The sequence below is a fragment of the Eleutherodactylus coqui genome, chromosome 5 (genome assembly GCF_035609145.1).
Source record: "Eleutherodactylus coqui strain aEleCoq1 chromosome 5, aEleCoq1.hap1, whole genome shotgun sequence".
Classification (NCBI taxonomy): domain Eukaryota; kingdom Metazoa; phylum Chordata; class Amphibia; order Anura; family Eleutherodactylidae; genus Eleutherodactylus; species Eleutherodactylus coqui.
In genome coordinates this window covers 17,771,172-17,795,963 of record NC_089841.1, presented here as the reverse complement: position 1 = coordinate 17,795,963, position 24,792 = coordinate 17,771,172, and the positions used below count along the sequence as shown (strand labels likewise).

At 44.9% G+C, this 24,792-nt stretch overlaps 1 pseudogene; it reads right to left on the bottom strand.

The window, feature by feature from the left end:
• LOC136628711 (zinc finger protein 850-like) overlaps positions 1-24,792 on the bottom strand; it is a 101,794-nt pseudogene that overhangs the window by 68,575 nt on the left and 8,427 nt on the right.

The window sequence follows — 24,792 nt, the reverse complement described above, 5'->3', positions numbered from 1 at the left end:
AGATGCCAGATCCCTTCTCCTGTCCTGCAAGCAAATAAGTCTGTTCTACTGGATTGGCGCATAACCAATTTGGTGCCAATATTCAAAAAGGGGTCAAAAAGTGAACCTGGAAATTACAGGTTGGTAAGTCTTATTTCTATGGTAGGTAAAATGTTTGAAGGGTTTCTAATATTATTTTTAAAAAGTAGTTTTCTACCATGCAAAACTATAGCTATGAGATGGATGGATCCATTGTTTTTGGCGGGCTCTATAAAGGGATCATTTTGAAAAACAGAGTGTCCTAATAAATTCCACAAAGTCTAGGCTTCTTGCTGTGATTCTTGCCCCACTCTCTTCCCCAGCCGCGAACCTGTGATGGTATATTCAAGTGATGATCGCCTCTCCTGGGCCATCGTAACTTGAATGTGAATTCAACATACGATCGTGCAGCCAGCTCCGATCTTCAGCATACATGATTGGTTGAAAGATATCATTAGGTGCATGTTCTTACTGAAAGGCACACACTGATTGAGTGGATCTTCCAGCCAATCATACATGTTGAAGACCAGGACTAATTACACATTTGAAGTAATAATATCCCAGATTTCATGAAGTTTGTGCTGCGGGTTCCCTTCCCTCATCTAGGAGCTTCAGGTGTGTGCCGATCAGTAGCATGCTCCTCACATTATAGCCTACTGATATGACCGAGCTGATAGGCCTCCTCCAGACTTTCCTTGCTACTTACTGGATCCGTCAATAACCTCCAAGAGTGCTGCACTGTCTAGACCGGACATTCCTCTCCTCACTTCAGCAAGTAGCATGTTTGTTGAGATTGATTTGTGCTCAAAAAGGAGTCATTTATGCCAAAATTTTAAATGCAAACTTTTATTAACAATTAGCATTGATATGTATCAATGTGACACAGTTTATGCACATAGTGGACATAAAGGTGTGTTATCTGGATTCCATTTGCTTTGTGTATAACAGATGTTCATTGGTAATTACATACATTTCTTATTCATCATTTAGTGCTCTGAATTGATTCCACTTACTCGTGTGTTTTTTATTTCTCGTGCTACTTATCAATAAAAAAAAAAGTTTTAAAAATACTATATTTTTCCCTGTGTAAGTTGAATATTCCCTTTTGCTTGAGAAAAAAAATATTCTGAACACTAAGATGGCTTCCCGCATGTGTGAGTTTTCTGATGTTTAACAAGATAAAATTTATAAGTGAAACATTTTCCACATTCTAAACATGAATATGGCTTTTCTCCTGTGTGAATTTTCTGATGTCTTACAAGCTCTGCTTTAACCGAAAAACATTTCCCACATGCTGAGCATGAAAACGGCTTCTCCCCTGTGTGAATTCTCTGATGTGTAACAAGAGAAAATTTACTGGTAAAACATTTCCCACATTCTGAACATGAAAATATCTTCTCTCCTGTGTGAGTTCTTTGATGTGTAACAAGAGAAAATTTACTGGTAAAACATTTTCCACATTCTGAACATGAATACGGCTTCTCTCCTGTGTGAGTTCTCTGATGTCTAACAAGATTGTCCTTATGGTTAAAACATTTCCCACATTGTGGACATGAAAACGGCTTTTCCCCTGTGTGAATTCTCTGATGCACAACGAGATTTGCTTTCTTTCTAAAACATTTCCCACATTGTGGACATGAAAATGGCTTTTCCCCTGTATGAATTTTCTGATGCACAATGAGATTTGCTTTCTTTCTAAAACATTTCCCACATTGTGGACATGAAAAGTGCTTCTCTCCTGTGTGCGTTCTCTGATGTCTAACAAGATTTTTCTTATGGTTAAAACATTTTCCACATTCTGAACATGAAACCTGCTTCTCCCCTGTGTGAATCCTTTGATGTCTTGCAAGCTCTACTTTAACGGAAAAATATTTCCCACTTGATGAGCATGAAAACGGCTTCTCCCTTGTGTGAATTCTTTGATGCGTTAGAAGAGAAAATTTATTGGCGAGACATTTCCCACATTGCGGACATGAAAACAACTTCTCCCCTGTGTGTATTCTCTGATGTGTAACAAGAGAAAATTTATTGGTAAAACATTTCCCACATTCTGAACATGAAAACGGCTTCTCACCTGTGTGAATTCTCTGATGCACAATAAGAACTGCTTTCTCCACAAAACATTTCCCACATTCTAAACATGAAAATGGCTTCTCACCTGTATGAGTTCTCTGATGTACAACAAGACCTGATTTTTCTGTAAAACATTTTCCACATTCTGAACATGAAAACCGCTTCTCCCCTGTATGAGTTCTCTGATGTACAGCAAGATTTGATTTATCGCTAAAACATTTCCCACATTCTGCACATGAAAATGGCTTCTCCCCTGTGTGAATTCTTTGATGTTTTGCAAGGTCTGATTTAACAGAAAAACCCTTCTCACATTCTGAACATGAAAATGGCTTCTCCCCTGTGTGTGTTCTGTGATGTCTGGCAAGGTTTGATTTAGCAGAAAAACATTTTCCACATTTTGAACATGAAAATGGCTTCTCCCCTGTGTGAGTTCTTTGATGTCTTGCAAGGTCTGCTTTAACCAAAAAAGATTTCCCACATGCTGAGCATGAAAACTGCTTCTTCCCTGTGTGAATTTTCTGATGTGTAACAAGAGAAAATTTATCAGTAAAAGATTTCCCACATTGTGGACAGGAAAATGGCTTCTCTCCTGTGTGCGTTCTCTGATGTCTAACAAGATTGTCTTTATGGTTAAAACATTTCCCACATTCTGAGCATGAAAACGGCTTCTCCCCTGAGTGAGTTCTCTGATGCACAATGAGATTTGCATTCCTTCTAAAACATTTCCCACATTCTGAACATGAAAACGGCTTTTCCCCTGTGTGAATTCTCTCATGTACAATGAGATTTGCTTTCTTTCTAAAACATTTCCCACATTGTGGACATGAAAACGGCTTTTCCCCTGTGTGAGTTTTCTGATGTCTAACAAGATTGTCTTTATGGCCAAAAGATTTCCCGCATTCTGAACATGAAAATGCATTCTCCCCTGTGTGAGTTCTCTGATGTTCTCCCCTTCTTTTATTCTGCTCAACACTCTGTAATGAATCAGAATATGGGACCTTTTTAAAAGGATCAGATAATGGATCTTTGCTGTAAGGGGCTGAGGGGATATCTGGGACCATGACAGGTTCTTCATATATATCTTCGGTGACACCACAATATTCTGCAGATACCAGACATCCCTCTGTCTTCTCCATACTGTATTCTGCCAAGAAAAAAAAGCTGATTTTTTAAAATACTATAAACCTTAAAAACGATACTGATATTGTAATTAATACAGAAAAGCTATAAAAGTCATGTAGTAAAATGTTATGATCTTCTAAGGGTACTTTTACACAGTCCCAAAGTCACTAGAGCAATCTCTCATAATAGCCATTATGCGCTTCTTTTGGTCCATGTAAACAAGGGTTCTGACATGGCAAGTGAGCTAACCTAAAAACCAAGCAACTGCTGGTCCATAAAAAAAGGCAGTCGTTCATCTATGAATGACTGACCATTTTCTCTAAATAGAGACGAGTGGCCAGAAGAGATCTCTGGTACCCTCCACCTCTATTCAATGAGCAAATAGCCAAAGGAAAGAATGGGTTCCAGCTCTCAAGGTGCAGGTATCTAAGCAATAGATAAAGAAATGATTAAGCAGACACTTACTGAAGTGTGTGTGTAAGGGGGCGAAGGGGGGGCTACTGCCTCAAATTTCCCCCTGGCATCCAGGTCAACAAAACTCAAGAGTTCTTGATACATATTTTGTGGATTACAACGGCTTTTATCAAGCACAACTGGAATTACAATGTGACAGAGAAGAGTTTTAGAGAGTAACATAGTATGTTAGGGTGAATGAAGACAATGTCCATCTAGTTCAGTCTGTTTTAACCTCCCTCTTATTGGTCCAGAGGAAGGCCAAAACCACCCAGTGAGCCAATTAGCTCCTATGGAAGAAAAAACTTCCTTCCTGACTCCATAATAGCCCCGCTGGTCACCTAATGTCTATATCCTGGAATATCGTAGCGCATCTAGTCCCCTCTCAAACTCCTCTATGGATTTTCCCATCACCACGTCCTCAGGCAGAAAGCTCCACAGTCTCACTGCTCCCACAGCAAAGAACCCCCTTCTGTGTCGGTGATGGAACCTGCTTTCTTGTAGACACAGAGGATGTCCTGTTTGCCTTGTATTCATTGGTAGTAAATCAGAGGAGGGAAGCCATGCCTAGTTAAGTGCACCACTTTGAATGCGCATTAGCGCGGGACTGGAAACATGTGGTAGACGAGAGGAAGCATGTGTTCTTATTTGTCTATCACTACCCTACCTATGTGATTGCCATGTTGAGCACTTAGTGTGGAGCTGGAAAGAAGCAGTCTCCAGTTAAGGGTGTGAAGTCAATCATTGCTCTGTGTTTCCCTACAATGTAACAGGGAATCACTGACTGCTATAGTAGAATGTTGGATACACTTAAATGTATGGTAATAAATACGGATCAGTAGAAAAAGAAGACCTGTCTGCCAAAGGACACAGCGGCTGGATACTGTCAATGCTGATACTGGCATGGATATCACACAACTGAAAGAAGCTCTGCAAAACCAAAAAACATGGAGGGAGCTTGCCTTCAGGGCCGCTGAGGGTCGTGAACGACTAAACGCCTAACAACAACAACAATAAATACACTAAAACAATCAAAGATAGCAGGAATGGATGAACACTCATAAAACATGTAGTCACACTTGGTGTATAGAAAATACATAAAACTTGAAAAAGAAAGTAAAAAAAGGGAACAAATAAAGAAAAAATGTAAAAACACATGTAAAACTTCTAAAATAACCATTAGTAAAGTAAATAAGGACTATGAGGCTCAAGAAAATAAATCATAGGCACACAAAACCAAAATGCGGAGTAAAAATAATACAATGGAGGGGCGTGGCTTGGCCAGTGGCGGGAATAAAAGGTCTCCCAGGAGCTCCTGATCGGGGCGAGCTTTGCAGCGGTGTCCCGGGGCCCCACGGGCTCCCCACGACTGAAGAACCCCACCGCCGGCACTGCGGTGAACAACTTAAGACCCTCCGCGAGCCTATAGGCGGAGGTGAAGAGTTGTGGCCTACCCGGGGAAGCGAATCCCCAGGCTAAAGTAGTGGATGCGACTGATCGCCGTCAGAAAAGTAAGGTCGCCGCCGCCTGGGACTCCACGGCGTCTGAGTCCCCCACGGGATCCACTGCTGACCTCTGAACACTGGGGGGAACAGGAGGAGTCGTCTCGCGGCCTGACCAGTGACTGTGGGATCCTGGGGCCTGGTAAGACCCACAAGACTTTGGCCTAAGTCCTTAGCCGGCCTGCCGAGGAAGACCGTGGGAGGCTCGGGAGCAGCAGGAGCAAGCCTATGTCCAGGAGTGGGCTTCACAGTTCCCCCAGACTTGAGAAGAGAGGTGAGGAGGAGCTCCAGTGAGCCAGGGGACATCTGAATCATAGACCTGGGCGCCACTAGCGGCACACACAGAGTGGCAGCCTGAGAAGAGAGGGGGAATTACTGCTCCCCTACACATCTGGAGCATATAACCAAACCCACCTCCCCCCTCTGAAATACCCCACTCACCAACAGCAGTGACTTTATAATTCAGACCAGGAAGGTGGTGTGGTCTGCGGAGTGCTGCTTGTGGCAGTAAAGGGATTTTTGCAGAAAAATACTACCTGCAAACATGGGGGAAAGCTGAGTGCCAGCTCACGGATGCACAGCAAGCGGTGTATTGAAGACAAGAGCAGGACTTTAATGAAGATTTGCCGCCACCTAGTGGGCACTTAATAGAGCAGCACATTTTAAAAGCTCAACCTCCTCCTCTGGAGTTGAATCAGTGCCCTCGGGATTTATAAACGTATTGCCTGCAGAGATCCTGAGCCACATGATAGCAGCATGCAGTGCTGACCAGCAGAAGCCATAAACTATGCCCGCCCTCCAATCTACAAGTGTGACTTACGGGGGGTTTGCGATTGACTTCCTAATGTCTATTTAGACCATGCATAGGCCGGACCCTTGTACTCTCTGAAAACAGCATACTTTATGTTATATACAGAGCGCTAACACGAATATTACCAGAACCAATAGAAAGAACTCTCGGGACTCTCAGATTACTGTACAAGGTACACTCCCTGAAATGTTTGCAATGCAGTCTCAAGCCGAATCCCATACAATATCTGGACCGGCAAGTCCAGCTGCATTGGAATGCTTATCTGATGCTCCTCCCTCACAACAAATCCCAGATCCAATATCCGCTGCTCTGACGGGACCCCATGCTACCTTGTTATCCCATATGAAGTCAATTTCCAAGGACGAATTAGCTACGGCAGTTCAAGATTTCACGGATCAAATAAAAGATCTGGACCAAAGAACAGATGAACTGGAGCGCAAAACAGATGACATTGTTGGCGTGCTGGAAGAAGATAAACAACGTATCGACGAACTAGAGTCCAAAATAGAGGCCCTAGAAGCTAAATATGAAGACCACGAAAATAGATCTCGGCGAGCAAATATCTGCATCCGAGGACTTCCTAAGGCAGTGATGACCTTAAAGAAGACAACGGTCAATCTGTTCACAGCATTACTGCCAACAGTCGACCAGAATCTACTGAGGATCGACAGAATCCACCGGGCCCTTGCCCGACCACCTATTCCGGATTTACCCCGAGACATAATCTTAAAGCTACATTACAGCGAACTACAGGATCAACTTTTGTCAGCAGCCAGACAACAGGCCCACCTTGCAGGGCTCCCAACATCAGTCCAACTATATGTGGACATTGCTCCTTCCACATTGTTCATAGCATTCTGTGTTTCGCCAATCACCCAAGCTCTCCAATCGGCCAAAATAAAATACAGATGGGGCTTCCCCTTTGCCCTCATCTTCCACCAGCAGGGCAAATCTTACTCGGTAAAAGCACTGGAAGGAGCATACCAAGCTGTGGAGGTTGCGCAAATCCCAATACCGGCAACTACCTTGACGTCCAAGCCGAACCTGGACTGTGACTGGCTCGACTAGAAGAAGAAATGGAACGACGCCAGCTCATGCTCAGGTCGAAGCAGATACAGGCACTTGATCTGAATAAAGATGGGAGAAACCCCATATGGATCACGGGACTCGGGTAACTCTGAATCTGACTATGCTTTCAGACTTAATGTTATAAAAACAAAGTTCATGTTAAATATTATTCTGCTGACCCGGTTCCGGTGGACGCTGCTCCCGGGATCGCTCCCACGCATCTATTGCTCAAGGCCGATATAAGGCTCTGCATTTTTGCATAAAGTCTATTATTGGGCGCTGCTGTGGGGTAGACCCGGGATCGGTAAACTCCATTACTCTGCTAGAAATCCTTTGTAAGGTTAATGCTGAGTAGAGATGGGAGAAGCCCCATACGGGTCACATGACTCGGGTTACGCTGAATCTGATTTTGCTTTCAGACTTAATGTATAAGAACTAAGTTTATGTTAAATAGTATTTTGCTGACCCAATTTCTGTTGACGCTGCTCCCGGGATCGCCCCCACACATCTATTGCTCAAGGCCAATATAAGGCTCTACATTTTTGCACAATATATATTACTGGGTGTTGGTGTGGGGGAGACCTGGAACCAGTAAACTCCATTACTTTGCTCAAAGGTCCTGTAAGGATAACGCTGAAATAAGGTCATAATCTACTAGGGAGGGATATTTAATGCCTTTCCCAGAGTTATGTAGCTAAATCTCAAAGTTGATATGTACAGGAGGCCAATGCGGGTACGGCCTGGCTGTACAGGTTGTTACACTTAATATGACTGCTGAACACCCTTCACTGGGGAATGTCTTCAGTCACCATCAGTGGGCCTTTAGAACCTACATTATTGTTCTATGTCATTTGTTTAAAATGTACCTGGAATTCAGGGTTTTGTTTGATTTTCCCTTAGTTAGGTTGTCAACAGAGTCTACTTTATTATATAGCCAACTGACAGGCTATTGTACTATGGTCCACTAGAAGTTCAACTGCTCCCCTCATCCCTTACTCACGGTCCACATTATATCACATAATGTACGGGGATTCACTTCCCCTCGAAAAAGAAAACAGGCCTTCTTATCCTATAAGACACACCACCCAGATGTTATTTGCATACAAGAAACCCATTTCTCTCAAGCCTTCTCACCTAAATACTTTCACCTTCACTACACAAGATTTTACTCCGCTTCTGCCCCTACAAAACACAGAGGGGTTCTGACTCTGTTTCATAACTCTTTTCCTTTCCATATAAGTCAAACAGACATAGATGAAGAGGGTCGCTTCTGTCTGATTTCGGGAACATTGTATGACCAACGAGTAGTCTTTATTAATGTCTATGCCCCTTCGAAAAATCCACTGGCCATGCTGCTCCTCCTGAGCCAAAAACTAGCAAAATTCACATCGGCAAAATTGGTTTGGGCAGGAGACTTTAACCTCCCATTCTCCCAGAGGTTGGACAGAACGGCCCCTGGACCTTACAGGTTCACTAAAACACAGAGACGAAGATGGTTAGAAGCCCTGATATCTCTATCACTGGCAGACTGTTGGAGAGAACTTCACGGCAACGAACAAGGGTACACATATTATTCCCCAACGGCCCGCCTATATTCTAGATTAGACTACATACTAATTTTAACCTCCCTTTATCAAAATTAGCTCAAATCAGACATATACCTTGTGCGTGGTCTGACCACGACATGGTGGTATCCTCTATTCTATGGTCCTCTGCACTGTTCCAAAAGTCCCAATGGCGTCTAAATGAATCGCTATTGAGAGACCCAAAATTGTTGGCCCAAATCACACACATCTAGCAGAGTATTTTGAGATCAATACCAACCCAGAGTCCTCCCCGATGTGGACATGGCTAGCCCACAAAGCGTGTATTAGGGGACATCTGATCAAAATAGTGTCCTGAAGAAAATGGGAAAAGGGCCAGGCGATATTAGCACTGGAGAGGAAACTTTTCTTATTAGAGACCTTAAACCAGCATAATCCAACAATAGCTACGACCATAGATATCAAAGATATCAAACTGCAAATTAATGCCCTATTATCGCAACAGGTAGAAAGAGGCCTTCAATGGACAGGAGCAACTTACTACAAATATGCAAACAAGCCGGATCGCTTGCTGGCAGCGAGTTTGCGGAATAAGGCAAAAATTAATACAGTCTTTAAGATCAACACCCCCCAAAGAAACACTACATCCAATCCTGACATCCAATCCATGATATTTTCCACGATTATTACACTATTCTATATAAAGGCCAAGATAGTTATCCCACGCCCCCGAGAGCCGCCTTTTTAGATAAAGCTCCCCTGTAAAGCTCCCCTCCCTTTCTGACTCCCAAAGAGACGCCCTGAATGCCGATATTTCAGAGGAAGAAATTTTAGACACCATCAAAAATCTTAAAATGGGAAAAGCCCCAGACCCCGACGGATTCACTGCGTTATACTACAAAAAATTCAAGAACGTTCTGGTCCAGCCTTTAAAGAAACTGTTCCAGAAACTCTTGAACTAGGAGACACCTCCGAATGAATTTATGGACTCGCAACACACAGTGATCCGTAAAGAAGGCAAAGATAGCCTGGCCCCAAAAAACTACAGACCCATCTCACTACTTAACCAGGGCTATAAGATTTTTACCTCCATTTTAGCAACCAGACTGAGCCATCTTCTCCCATCTCTGATCCATAGAGATCAAGTCAGTTTCATACCAGCAAGACAAGCTCAAGCCAATATAAGAAAGGTCCTAAACATTATAGATTCCGTCAATACAACAAAATCTCAAATGACTCTCGTAGCACTAGCTTTAGAGAAGGCTTTCGATACATTGTCTTGGAGCTACTTATTCTCGGTCTTACGGCTCATTGGGATTAGGGGAACTTTTCTTTCAGCCCTCTACTCAACACCCTCCGCAATCCTGAAACTTCCGTCCACCAGGGCGGCCCGATACAAATTAATAGGGGTACCAGACAGGGATGCCCTCTCTCCCCAGCATTATTTGCTTTAGCGAATGAACCACTGGCAGAGGCAATCTGTTCTAATCCCAACATAAAAGGAATTTGGGTAGAGAATTATGAATATAAAATGAGCCTATCTGCGGATGACCTATTGCTGACCCTTTCCCAACCCTTAACATCATTGCCGAACCTAATGTCCACACTAGACATCTGGTCTCAGCTTTCGAGCCTTTGCGTGAACGTCGATAAATCCGAAATATCCTTTATTAACACCCCAGAATCCTTAAAAAAACTGATAAACATAAATTTTCAGTTTCAGTATAAAATACATTATCTCTCATATCTAGGTATTAAACTAACTACCCCAATACAGTCCCTTTATAGGTGGAACTATCCAGAACTAATAAAGAGGTTATCATCTGAACCGCTGAAATGGGATAAACCCCAACTCTCATGGATAGGCAGAATAAATGCAATGAAAATGACCACTTTGCCACATATACTAGACCTCTTTAGATGGCTACCAATACCCATTCCCTTAGGCACCTTACGCAACTTCCAACGCAAAATATTTAGATTTATATGGGTCAACAAAAGAGAGAGAATTAAACACACAATAATGCATTATCATAAACGACTGAGAGGTCTGTCAGTGCCCAATATAGTAAATATTATAAGGCGGCCCAAATAGCCCAATGGGCAGTGGGGTCAGATGACCCAAAAGGCAGTCTATGGCTGGATATAGAGAAAAACCATATTTATCCACACAATATAGCATATCTGACTTGGTCTTCAGGGCCACTTCCCCAGGTGCTACAAAAAATGAGCCCGCTATCATATCACTCCTGCTGTGGAGAAGCGCCCGGTTGAAGTACAATCTGTCCTCCAAGATCTCTCCCATGCTACCACTACTTCATAATCCGCAATTTCCACCAAGCCAAGACCTAGCTCATTTTAAATGTTGGACCAGCAGCTCCTGGGGCCTCTGTGCCCGAACCGCTGGTCCCATCACCCAGGCATCTGAGGTGGGGCGCAGGGAAGCCTCGGTGCTGGTGACCTCCCCTGGCTGCCAGGGTCTCAGACGCTGGCTCCGGGCTTGCGCCCCCGTGCTCAGAGGGCGGCGCCTGGGTAATCAGGTTGTTGGGGATGCGTTGGATGCCGTCCCCGTTGCCATGACATCCTGATTAGCATGTTCTGCACTCACTGCTGGATGTCTGGGTCTCTGCACTCGCTGCCTTATGTATGGATCTTGCTGCTGGCAGGCTCCCCGCCCCAATCAGCTGCTGGGGGGGGGGGGGGGGGGGAGTTCTGACAGCATTTAAATGTCTGTTTCCTTCTGACACTCCCAGTGTATGTTTGTCTCCAGGCTACACCCGTGTTATTTTGATCTGATTTCCTGTTGTGACTCTCTGCTTTTGGACCTGACTTTGACCTCGCCTGATCCCTGGTACCACGTATTCTCCCGTTGCCAACCCGGACTTCCTGACTTGCCTTTGTGTTTGTTTTTCTCTGTATCTGTTTGTAAGTCTGACCTCTTGCCCCGCTTCCCTAGAGAGTATAGGGACCGTCGTCCAGTTGTTTTCCTGGGGCCTAGCCCAGGGGGGCAAGTAGGTAGGGACAGGGGTAGCTTTTAGTGACTAGCAGTACCCAGACCCCAGTTCCCTGACAGTTACACTAGCCAAAAAGTGGTCAGATTTTTTTGCATCCGACCGGCTACTTTGACCCCTTCTATGGAAGCCAGGCGGCCTTAGCTAACCAGGTCCAGGCCCTGACGAACCTGGTTCAGGACCTAACAACTCGTCTGCAGCATCAACAACAGGCAGTGTCTATGGTTTCAGTGCTGCCCCCGTGTTCCGGGGACAGTTTTGGAGCCTCGGGCTAAGCTTCCGAATTTCTTTTCCAGGGAGAGGAGACAGTTTCTTTGCCTTCAGAGAGGGCTGCAAGCTTAACTTTGACCTTCGACCCAACTCCTTCGGCACAGAGTACCACAGAGTGGGAATCGTGATTATCCGCCTGAGGGGAGACCCTCAGAATTGGGCCTTCTCTTTACCTTCTGACTCTCCCACACGACAGTCTCTTGATGCCTTTTTCTCTGGGCCAAATTTACGATGACCCCGACCGGGCAGCCTACGCAGTTTCGAAACTGCTAACCATGTGCTAGGGTCGGAAGGTGGCAGAGGACTTTTGCTCTCAATTCAGACAGCACTGAACTGAGTTGGGAAGACCTAAAAGATCAGCTGGTGGGCCAGCCGGAGCCTAATACCCTGGAGCAAGCTATGTCGTTAGCCATCCAAGCCAACCATCGCCTGAGGGTCAGACGATCCGTTCGGTCCGGTCCGGTCCAATCCACCCGCCTCCCCAGCAATTCCCCTGTAAGACCGATAACTTCACCTCCCTCCGCTGAATCCATGGAATCGGGGACGATGTCACCTAAACAGAGAAGGGAATACCGGTTAAAGAAGAACCTGTGCTTGTATTGTGGAGAATCTGGTCATCGGATCTCAATCTGCGGGAAGAAGTCTCGGCAGGAGAAACTTCCGCTCCTAGTCAGTTGTCGGGAGAACTGTCTAGGAGCTCAGGTACTTCCAGTTGTATCTAAAAAGGTTCTTGCCTTGTGCCTTAGATTTTCGTTCTCTCAGGCAGGGCAAGCCTTTGTTGATTCCGGGGCTGCAGCGAATTTTGATTTTGTGGCTCAGATGTCCGATTCCTTGCTATGTTTAGATCCTCCCATTCAGGTTTCGGGAGCAGACTCCACTCTATTACGTGCTGGCCTCGTCACTCTTGTTACCCTGAAGTTAAGGTTTACAGTGGGAGCCTTACATGCTGAGTCCTGCACTTTTCTTGTCATGAAAGACCTGTCTGTGGACGGAGTCTTAGGGCTACCCTGGCTAAGGAAACACAACCCTGTTATTAGTTGGGACACATTGGAACTAGTTAGGTGGGGTTTCCGCTGTGCCAATCACGTGCGTCCTGGATATCTCCACTTGTGAGGGGATTGAGCTGCCAGATTACCTCTCTGAGTTTTCCGATGTTTTCTCAAAACAGTTATAAGACGTTTTCCTCCTCATAGGGAATGGGACTGTAAGATCGATTTGATCCCTGGTGCCAAACTCCATAAGGGTCGGATCTACAACATAACGGTTCCGGAGAGGGAGTCCATGAAGGATTATATCCAGGACAGTTTGGCCAAGAGGCACATCTGACCCTCGGAGTCTCCTGTGGGTGCCAGGTTTTTCTTTGTCGAGAAGATTGGGGTCTTAGACCCTGTATAGACTACAGGAAGCTAAATAAGATAACAGTCAGAAACCAATACGCTCTTCCACTCATCCCCAACCTCCTCAACCAGGTTTCCGGGGCCAAGTGGTTTTCTAAGCTTGACCTGAGGGGAGCTTATAACCTTATTCGGGAGGGGGATGAGTGGAAGATGGCATTTAATACGCCTCTCGGCCACTTCGAGTACCTTGTCATGCCCATTGGGCTGTGTAACGCCCCTGCCGTTTTTCAATGGTACATGAATTCCATCTTTCAGGATATCATGGGTGTGTTCGTTGTAGTGTACCTGGACGATATTCTGATTCTTTTCCCCTGACTGGGAGACACACCGGGCACATGTTCAAACCATCCTGACTCGACTCCGGGTGAACAGGTTGTCTGCTAAGAAAGAGAAATGTGTTTTTGGGGTGCAGAAAATCAAATTTTTAGGGTATGTCATTACCCAATGGGATATCCAGATGGATCCAGGGAAGGTGAAAGCCATCACGGAGTGGGCCCAACCAGCCACTTTGAAGGCCCTGCAGCACTTCCTGGGGTTCGCGAATTACTATCGCAGGTTCATAAAGAACTTCTCTGCGGTGGCTAAACTTTTAACGGATCTCACCAGGAAAGGGGCTGATGTGAGAACTTGGTCCCCTGATGCGCTGGCGGCCTTTGCTACCCTGAAGGCTGCCTTCTCTTCTGCGCCCATCCTCATCCAACCTGACCTGTCCTGCCCGTTTGTGGTGGAGGTGGACGTCTCCAAGTTTGGAGTAGGGGCGGTACTTTCTCGGGGGCCTTCTACACTTACGAATCTTAGACCGTGTGCTTATTTTTCTAGAAAGTTGTGCTCTACAGAACGGAACTATGATATAGGCAATCAAGAGTTACTTGCTATTAAATGGGCTTTTGAGTGGAGGCATTTTTTGGAAGGGGCACGTCATCAGATCTTGGTACTCACAAACCATAAGAACCTGATTTATTTAAATTCAGCTAAGAGGTCGAATGCTCGACAAGCCCGTTGGGCTCTATTCTTTTCACGGTTTAACTTTCTGGTTACATAGCGGCCCAGTTCGAAGAACGTTAAGCCTGATGCCTTGTCTAGAAGTTTTAGTTCTCCGGAATCTTCTGAGTCTGGGCCTGAGACTATCCTCTCCCCTGGGCTGGTTCTCGCCGCTATCTCCTCTGACCTCTCACCTCTAATTCAGGCTGCGCAGCAGTCTGCCCCTGAAGCCCTTCCGGAAGGGAACTGTTTGTTCCTTAATCATTGATGTTGAAGGTGTTAGAGGAGACGCATGCCTCGGTCCCTGCTGGTCACCCCAGGGAACTCTAAAATCACTTTGGGAGGAAAAGTTCGTCTACACCAACTGCGAATGGTCGGATAAAATCATATTATGGCTGCGTTTTATAGATGATATCTTGATATTATGGGGAGGCACCGAAACATCTCTCCAAAGTTTCATTGACACACTCAATATTAATGATCTAAATTTGAAACTGACAGCGGAAGTGAACAGAAATTCGGTAGCCTTCCTGGATCTATTGATATCCAAAAATAAGGATGGGTTGATTTCTTCTACACTACATCGAAAGAAAACAGCCACAAATAGCCTCCTCAAATGGGACAGCCACCATCCTTTTTCCCTTAAACGCGGCATCCCAAAAGGACAATTTCTCAGAGTCAGACGCAATTGCTCTGACGATGATGAGTTTGAACGAAATAGTTTGGGTCTTAAAAAGAGATTCCTTGATAGAGAATACCCACGTGAAATCATTGAAGATGCTTACAAACATGCCAAACAACAGTCGAGAAGTAGTCTCCTTGTCCCTAAACAGAGAGAAGATACTTCGGTATCAAGGATAATTGGGACCTTTGATACGGGCACCCGCGAAGTGAGACAAATACTCCAACATTACTGGAGTATAATTATAAACGACCCTGATCTCACAGAAACTCTGCCACCTAACCCCATGATTGCATTCCGGAGAGGACACAACATCAGGGACCACATAGTTAAGAGCCATTTAACATCGGAATCCATTGACAACTGGCTCAGTAGCCGAAAACCATCCGGGACTTTCCCCTACCACAATTGCGTTGCCTGTGCGTTTATCCTCAAAAGCAACACCTTTACGAGCGCAAGCACACAAAAGACCTATCATAATCGGGGATTTATCAACTGTGAAACACGCAACATTGTATACATGGCCTCCTGCCCGTGCCCCAGGAACTACGTCGGAAAGACTACCCAAGAGTTCCGGCGTCGTATCCTGGGGCACGTGGGCAATATCCGTCGTGGAGAATCGACACCCCTTGCAGATCATTTTCGGGATGTCCATAATGGTGAAGCTGAAGATCTGAAATTCCAGGGCATCGAGGTAGTACGAACAAATGCAAGACGTGGGGACTTAGATAAAAAACTGCTGCAAAAGGAGGCCGGATGGATATTTAGACTAAATACGGTCAAACCTGAAGGGCTCAATGCAATCTTGAATTTTAATTGCTTTCTATAAACTTTGTATACTTCTTTCTCCTCGAAAAAACATTAGTCCCCATGGGTTATTTCCTGAGGACTCATTAACTAATCTATACGGGCATTGTCCTATGGTATCGTCCAAACATCAGGAATACTTATGAGCACCGTTACATATGACATCTGACATATCGGGTATTGATTATTGTATGATCATTATACCACTGGACTTACATCTGACTCTACAACCCCTAGGGGCCTGATATGATGACAGAAGAATAAGAGGCTTACGATATTTGACTTACACGTACTTTACAATAATATAAACCACACTGTTCCCACTGTGTACCAACTAACCATACTTTGGGAACATTCAGTACTTAACATATGTCATATCAAAATCAGATGCTGTCCAGTTTAAGGGTGTTCCATACGCCATCTCCCTGATACGTTGGTTGCCATACGAACCGGGAGACGTATTATGTCCGTTGTCACCCCTCCATACACCCCTGGCCTGAAGGGCATGTTAAAAGTTGGGATGCGGGATCTCTCTTTCTCCCATCGGTGATACGAAGAAGCTGCTGTATAAATACCGAAACCCAATATAGTACAAACTTGAGGGTTTACTATCATTTACAAGCGCCCCATAGTCACCACGGTCACCATAGCAACCAGGCGATGCATTACATCCGACTCCGCCCCCCTACAGAGCCTTCGCTGCGCAGGCACTCTAATGGATGTGATCCGACTTTTTTGTTACATTGCATTCACCTCCCCGAACAGCTATTGCACACTGGACTAAATCTACTTACCGTGAAGCCGAGTCCCACGGGGATGTCACAATCGTTCCGCCTGCAGCATTTGCATTGACCAGGCAACTCCTCCCATGTGATGCGGCACGTCATTACGTCACCACTCACTACCCAATGCGTGCGAGGAAGCGTGATGACGTGACCACGCGGCGCGCTATGCGTTCCAGCATGGAACGCGGAAACCAGTGAGCGTCTTCGGGAGCGAAATCGGGGGAGCACTGCGATGATCAAAGACACATACATCCCACTTTGAACTGATGTAGACAGCCTACTTCATGAATAATACACGCACATGGAGGAGACAGTCAAATAAACATCAATTACAGTACGGAATAAACAGGACCGCCCCTTGGTACAGCTGATTGGTCAATTCATGAACATCCCCTCCTGTGTAGGAGCTAGCCCTTTATAATTCCTGTCATCAGCCTCAACACCTCATAGCCGGCCGCTCACCATTAGAGCCGCAGGCACGACCTCTTGCTCTCTAAACCTTGACTACACACCCGGGTCCTATCTGACTGTGGATGGGACTATTTAGGGGTGCTGTTGTCCTCTCTCTCCAGGCTTGTCTGCACCTATGGGGTTTCAACCCTAGAAACTACCCACAAATAGTGGACCTCCTTTTCTCTTTCTAACCTAATACAGTCACTCTCTGACTACTATATGGAGTACCATCTCCAGCTGCCTATAAATAGACTAATAGCCAGGTCATTGATGGACTAAAGAACGCCATAGGGGATTTACTTACGCATCCCCTGATGGGCAAACAAGTCACTTTTTGACTGTTATACGGAGTACTATCTCCGAACGGCTCTATATAGACTGACAGCAAAGCCACTGGCAGACCTAAGGACGCCGACATACTCATAGGGGACCTGCTTATGCAGCCCCTTATGGGTAAAGATAGACTGGAGAGAGGCTGAATCTAGATAACAGAAAACCCCCCTTGACACCGGGTGTACTGTTGAGATAGTTCACCCGGGGAACTACTTCTCCACTATGAATGTAGACACATGAAATTGACCACTACATACTAAGGGTCATTCAGCTCCAACTCTTCTCACTATATGGTCTGACATATTACGGACATAGAACAGAACACGGTCCGGTCCGACTAATAGTGATGCTTTGTTGGTGTGCGTATCTTGAGAGCTAGAGTAGGAAATTACAACTATTTGATACGTAATTCCTTTAACAGAAACAGGTGGAAAAACCGTGTATCCACCGCAAAAAAACCACATTGTTAAATCTTTTTCACTAACCCTGGTGATGACTGGTCCACGATAAAAGGACGGCATATTAATTGATGGTATATTTACCTTTGCTCCTGAGGAACTATCCAAAAATCGGATCGGGAAATGCGTCGAGCCTATTTTTGTTTGTTGTTGCATGGCACTACTGCGGGAGCCTACGGACTCTTACCTACCTAGTGCTATTGCAAGCTCTCTTCTTGAGCTATTAGATCTAGCACCATTGATGTGCAAGAGCCTGTTTGAAGGATATGGATGCAAAATGCTTAATGGGATTGTAACCAGATCCTCAAACAAAATAACGAATATGCAAATGAACACTGTGGCATAATTGGGGATTGACCAGAAGACCGCATATTCATCTGGTGGATTCTATATCAATCACCTAGGAGTGGACCCACACTCTGAATAGTGGGATTCAGCAGGATTCTGTCAATTGATAATACCTGCTTCCATATATCTATATGTACCAGCAGTACACTAATCATTAAGGGACACCCCTAGACACACTGTGAGGGACTATACATCTGTCTCCACGAAGTGTAAAGGAAGCCAATCCCCCATCCAATCTAAGACCAGGGTATTTCCCTCTTCTGGTTTTTCTTTTGTTTCGTCTTGATTCATGTTTGTTAGTGTCATTGTAAGCCCACGTTTTTAGAATTACTTAATAAATAAAAATTATTAATTTTATATCTATATCTGTGAAGGGTTTAAAATCACTTTCCAGAATCTATTGGTGGCCACATATGATTAGGGATGTTTGGGCGCTTGTTACTGCTTGTCCGGTGTGTGCTAGGGGAAAGAGTGTCAGGAGACGTCCTGAGGGGCCTCTTCTTCCCTTGCCCATTCCGTCCAGGCTCTGGTCACATCTGTCCATGGACTTCATTACTGATTTGCCGCCATCGCAGAGAAATACTGTCATTTGGGTCATCGTGGATCGGTTCTCCAAGATGACACATTTCGTTCCCTATGCTAAACTGTTAACTGAGAGGTTTATCAAAGAGGTGGTGCGGTTGCATGGGATTCCTGAGGACGAGATTGCAGATAGAGGAGTACATTTTGTTGCTCGCTTTTTGCAGGAATTTGAATATGGATTTATCCTTTTCGTCGGCTTTTCATCCCGAGTCGAACGGGCAAACTGAGAGGATGAATCAAGAATTAATTCAATACCTATGACTGTTTGTTTCAGACAATCAATATCAGTGGGTTAACTTTCTACCTCTCGCCGAATTTGCCATAAACAACCATGTAAGTTCGTCTACCCAGGTCTCGCCGTTCCTTTACTATCAACCATAGAACCAAGAAACGTTTGATAAGAGAGTCTTGATATTAAACCATTTGCAATACAACCTCTCTAGTCCATACTTTATGCTGAAGCTTGGAAAACATCTAGCTTAAAATAGTTTTCCCAAGGACCCCAAACTTCCCTAAAAAGTCTCGATTATGTCATTCCTGTAGGCGTGTATTTTTTCATAAGAACTATGATCGGATAGCAATTTAATTACCTCCGGCTCTCAGGGAGTCTGGGGTTGCCTCCAATATCTTGTTATCAAGAGTTTGATAGAAAGAAGCCCATGTGTTATGAAATTTCTATGTTTAATAGAAACTCCCTCTATTGCCAGCCAAGAAACCGCTAGTTCTGGCGATGGAGGGATGACAATATTTACAAGTGGTTTGAACGCTTGGGCAGACCAAGAAAATATGGGGTAAAGTCCCTCTTTTCCCACACCCCCTTCAGCATCTGTCTGAGGTCTCAGGGAAAAAGTCTACCAGTCTTGCTGGTGACCAATACCAGCGTGTGATCACTTTGCAGTGTACCTCCATAAGATTTGCACAGAGGGTGGCTTTGTTAGCCCATGTGTGTGCTTTTTTCCTTTGCTGAAAAGAAAAGCCCCCACCACCACCTCTCTCTCGCAGTTTAAGATATGGGATCTTTTGGGTACAGGTACCCTTCCCCAATAAATATCTCATAGAAAAATTTTAGGGAGAGTTTAAAGGGGAGGGGCTCGAAAAGGAATTTGTAGAGAAAAAGGGGCAGCGAGATTGTTTGCTTAGCAAGAGTCGACCACATCCTCCCAACCTAGGAATATCTTAAAAATTCACCATCGGCTAGGCCAAATTTCTCCTGAAGTTTGGTAAATGACTTCAATTCCTTTCACTTCCCCAAATCTGCTAAGGTGGCAATTCCTCTATCTCTCCAATTCTGTAGCAGTACATCTTCCACCCAGAACTCCAACACTTCTACAGGGAGTGGCACCACTTGTCTAGGGCTGTAATTCCTGGACCAGTAAAGCAGGTGTTTCCATGTACTCAAGGCCGTTTACAGTGTCGGGCTTAGTGTAATAGCTAGGTTGTGTTCCAAGCAACCTGCCAACAAAAAGTTCATTAGCTTTCTTCTCCCTAACGTATGCTGCTCTATGTTTGGCCAACTGATTCCTACTGTTGGGATGCACCAGGATCTTAAAGGGGTTGTCCCGCACCGAAACAGGTTTTTTTTTCAATAGCCCCCCCCGTTCGGCGCGAGACAAACCCGATGCAGGGATAAAAAAAAACAAAACAGATAGTACTTACCCGAATCCCCGCGGTCCGGCGTCTTCATACTTACCTTGTGAAGATGGCCGCCGGGATCTTCACTCTCGGTGGACCGCAGGGCTTCTGTGCGGTCCATTGCCGATTCCAGCCTCCTGATTGGCTGGAATCGGCACACGTGACGGGGCGGAGCTACGAGGAGCCGCTCTCCGGCACGAGCGGCCCCATTCAGCAAAGGAGAAGACCGGACTGCGCAAGCGCGTCTAATCGGGCGATTAGACGCTGAAGATTAGACGGCACCATGGAGACGGGGACGCCAGCAACGGAACAGGTAAGTGAATAACTTCTGTATGGCTCATAATTAATGCACAATGTACATTACAAAGTGCATTATAATATGGCCATACAGAAGTGTATAACCCCACTTTGTTTCGCGGGACAACCCCTTTAATTGTTTTATAATATTTGCTTTAAAGTAGGCCTCCAGATTAGGGACTCCCATCCCCCCGTTTCTCCTGGGACTAAACATTATGGCGGCTGCTACACTCGGTTTTGTCTTATTCCATACGAATGAGATCATCTGTTTTTGAAGTTTTTTAAGCCAAGTCATGGAGCATTTAAGAGGGATTATGAGAAATTTATACTGAAGGCAAAATCATCATTTTGTATAACACGATTCTCCCCAGCCATCAGAATTCTATTTTATTGTAGCTTTCTAGACTCCTATGGATGTCCTCTACCAATGAACAAACATTATCATCGAGAATGTTCCTCACTGGGGAAGTCAGAGTTACACCCAAGTATTGGATGCCCTCAGGGCTCCACTTGAATACTTAAATTGGAACTCTGTTAATATTTGTCGTTGTGTATTGATGGGAGATAAAAAAGCCCATCGAGCTGGATTTCGTTAGGTTGATCTTATAATAGGATATTTTCCCAAAAGGAGAAATTACCTTCGAGACTGCTTTAAGGGACTCTATTGGTGAGGTTTGTATTAGTATTATGTCGTCTGCAAAAAGCCCTATTTTATGCTGTCTATGGGAGAAAGTAAAACCTCTAATAAATGTATCTAAACGAATTGCTTCCACCAGGGGTTCAAAGGTTAAAATAAACAACATTGGTGAAAGGGGGGCAGCCCTGTCTGGTGCCATTCGTGATATTAAAACTATCAGAGACCAACCCATTCATTAGGATTCTAGCCGAGGGGGCGCCGTAAAGCGCTCGGATTGTGTTCAAAATTCTCCCCTCAAAACCCAATTTTCTAAGAGCTGAAAAGGCATTTTCCCAACTTATTCTGTCGAACACCTTCTCTGCATCCAAAGTGAGAAGCAGAGATGGCGTCCGAGAGGCCTCCACCTCCCCCATCAAGTATAACACTCTCCTTTTGGCGTCTAATGTCTGCCGTCCCTTAACAAAGGCTGTTTGGTCGCTATGAATTAGGTTTGGAACAATATCTAGTAATCTTGAGGCTAATAATTTGGCGTAGTATTTAGTGTCGCAATTTAGAAGTAAGATGGGTCTGAAGTTAGCGGGCGATGAGAAGTCCTTTCCTGGCTTGGAGATTGTAACAATATTAGCTTGGAGCATCTCCGAAGGCAGATAGCATCTGTCCATTGCTACATTGAAGATGTCTCCCATGTGGTTAACTAAATGGGAACTGAAGGTTTTGTAATACCTATTTGAAAAGCCATCAGGGCCCGGAGCCTTGTCCTTCTTAGATTCTTTTATTAAGCGCAGGATCTTCTGAGATGTAATGGGAGAGCCCAATTTTTCAATTTGGGTTTTGTTTAGAGACAGGAGGTGTGATTTTTTGGGTTTTCAGCAGTTCCACTATCTTGCATTATCCAAATTGCTAAGGAGCGCGGGGTCATTTTCTACTTTGCTTTACTGTTAGCACCAGATGGATTACTATCATCAAGTGACCTATTAGAAGATGACAACATCCAAACTGTTTGACGTTCACAGAGGAGCTAAATTGGACAGCATTCTGTGAGATACAGAAACTGCTAAAACTGTTGTTTATAGTTATACTCTTGTATGTTTCCCCATTTTCATGGATTTTGCAACTCCTTACAGTTTCAGTTCCCTTATAGGATTACAAATATTTTTACAGCCACAAAATTTTGACCAATGCCCCAAACTGAGCCTAGGGGCGATATCTAGTGAAAAGTCTTAAGGAATTATACCTAGGCCCTACAATCAAGGCTGTTGACCAACAACCAGAAGAACACCAGAAAGACTATTGATTCTAATTATAATAGAGGCCTGTCTTGTCTTGCATGGCAAAGTTTTTTCTCCCACCAAGAGTATTACTCACAACTTGTTCTTGATATTTTAATGTCAAAAACATTAACAAAGAGAAACCATAAGAAAAAAAATCTACATGGTTTAAACTGTGGGGAGAAGAATACGTAAGTGCCCCATAGCAAGATGAGATCTGGGGCTCTGCCTCTACTCAACCTTGTATGGAGGCTCTAGTACCCTGTTGGGCTGCCTCTAGCTTGGATACAAGATGTGATAGGGACGGCCATAGAGGCTCTAGTACCCTGTTAGACTGCCTTTGAGATGATACAATATGTGATACAGGCAGGCATGGAGGCTCTAGTATCCTGTTAGACCACCTTTAGCTTGGATACAAGATGTGATACGGGTGGGCCTGGAGGCTCTAGTAGTCCGTTGACCACCTTTCGCTTGGATACAAGATGTGATACAGCCGGGCATGGAGGAATGCAGGTCCTAAATGGTATCTTGTGGCATATCAGTCCACATTTGCTGTAACAGAGTCTCTTATTCGTGCAAACTCATAGGCTATTGAAGCTGGCATCCCAGATGTCCCATACATGTTGTATTGGCGTTACATCTGGTGACTGGTCAGGCCAAGGAAGTGTGGCAATGATGTGGAGGCATTTCTGTGACACCTTTGCTTGCAGCTGAGCATTATCCTGCTTGAAAATATCCCTTGGAAGCCCTACCATAAGAGGCAACACATGTGGCTGAAGGATGTCCTGAAGATATTGTTTAACCATCATTGGGGGAAGTGTGCCACTCCATAGTAATGGTAGGATTATGGTGCTCTCCGAAGTCTCCAGACACATCTGTCCTCAATGCCCAAACTAAACCAGGATTTCTTGCCGTAGACAACCCAGATCCACTCTGTAACAGTCCAGTTACATTATTCGTAACACCACCGCCAGCAGAGGCCAAGGTGGGTATCAAAGGCAGTACATGTAATGGGTGCCCAGAGACCAAATGGCCTTTAGCCAAGAACCTGGAAATATTTCCGACAGACACAGGGGTCTGTAATGCCGGTGCCATCAGTCTCTGGATGGGGGACAATGAAACAGTTGGAGCTGATTGTGCTTTATGGATGATCAGATTATACTTTCTATTGGTGGTCTGCCGAGGGCGTCCTGAGCCCGGTCACCTTGTGTGCATTTCCTTACATCCTGTTGCATGCTGCGGCTTTAAGCATGTAATGTCCCCTGCTGCCACCATCCGTGTTCTGGGTCACTGTGGCCATTTTTGTGCCGTTTGCCTGGTTTGAGTCTGCAGGGAGCTGAGGAATGGATCTCTTTACCCCCTGCAGGTTCCCTGCATGCTGGATACTTCACAGTAGTTACACTGGCCAGTGCTTGTGGAGGGACCTTGTCTCGGTCTCCCAGATCTGGGATGTACTGTATCATCACTGCTACCTTCCAGCATCGCAAGGGCAAAAAGACATGTCCACATGAGCTAATACACTTACCGCTATGGAGCATATTAGCATATGAACTGGATTTTTTCTTTACTATTCAAACTCTGCACTAATGCATGCGAGTCTGTGCGTGCGACGGGCACATAGCCGAGCTCCATGCGTGCGCTGTGTGACATGTGTGGTTGACGTGCATGTAGCAGAGCTGTGTCTGTGTGGGTGACACGCGCATGTAGCAGAGCTATCTATTATCTATCAAACACCTTAGAGGCGCATTGACGGTGACGTCATCACAATCACCCGCTTGCGATCTTTCTTCTACCTGGACGATACACATCTGTGATTATCAATGAACACTTGCAATTAGTTTCCGTGATGAATCGCAGGTCTTTCATGGTGGAAATCGGCTTGCGGAATCCGACCCGTTCATGCGCAGACAGCCTTATATGTAGAATAGATATGTATAACGGTTAGCAAGTTTTAGATGATTGCTGCTGTGGAAGTTACTGATTAGTCGGCAGCTGTACCGCCTTATGCCTGTGTGCTCTTGTAGGGTACAGATTCAGGACTGTGGGATTTATATACACTGTATTAACTATTTTGCTCCAATATTCCTAGGTTGTATACATTTATCCAGGAGGGCTAAATCTCTCTCCACGCTCAGGACCCCCCAGGAGCACCAACCCTATTGTACACTTTGGTGTCATCAGTAACCCTATTACACCTTCTCCTATGTCACCTACCAACATACTATGAAGAATAGGACCCCCGACAGCCCCTTGTGGTCAA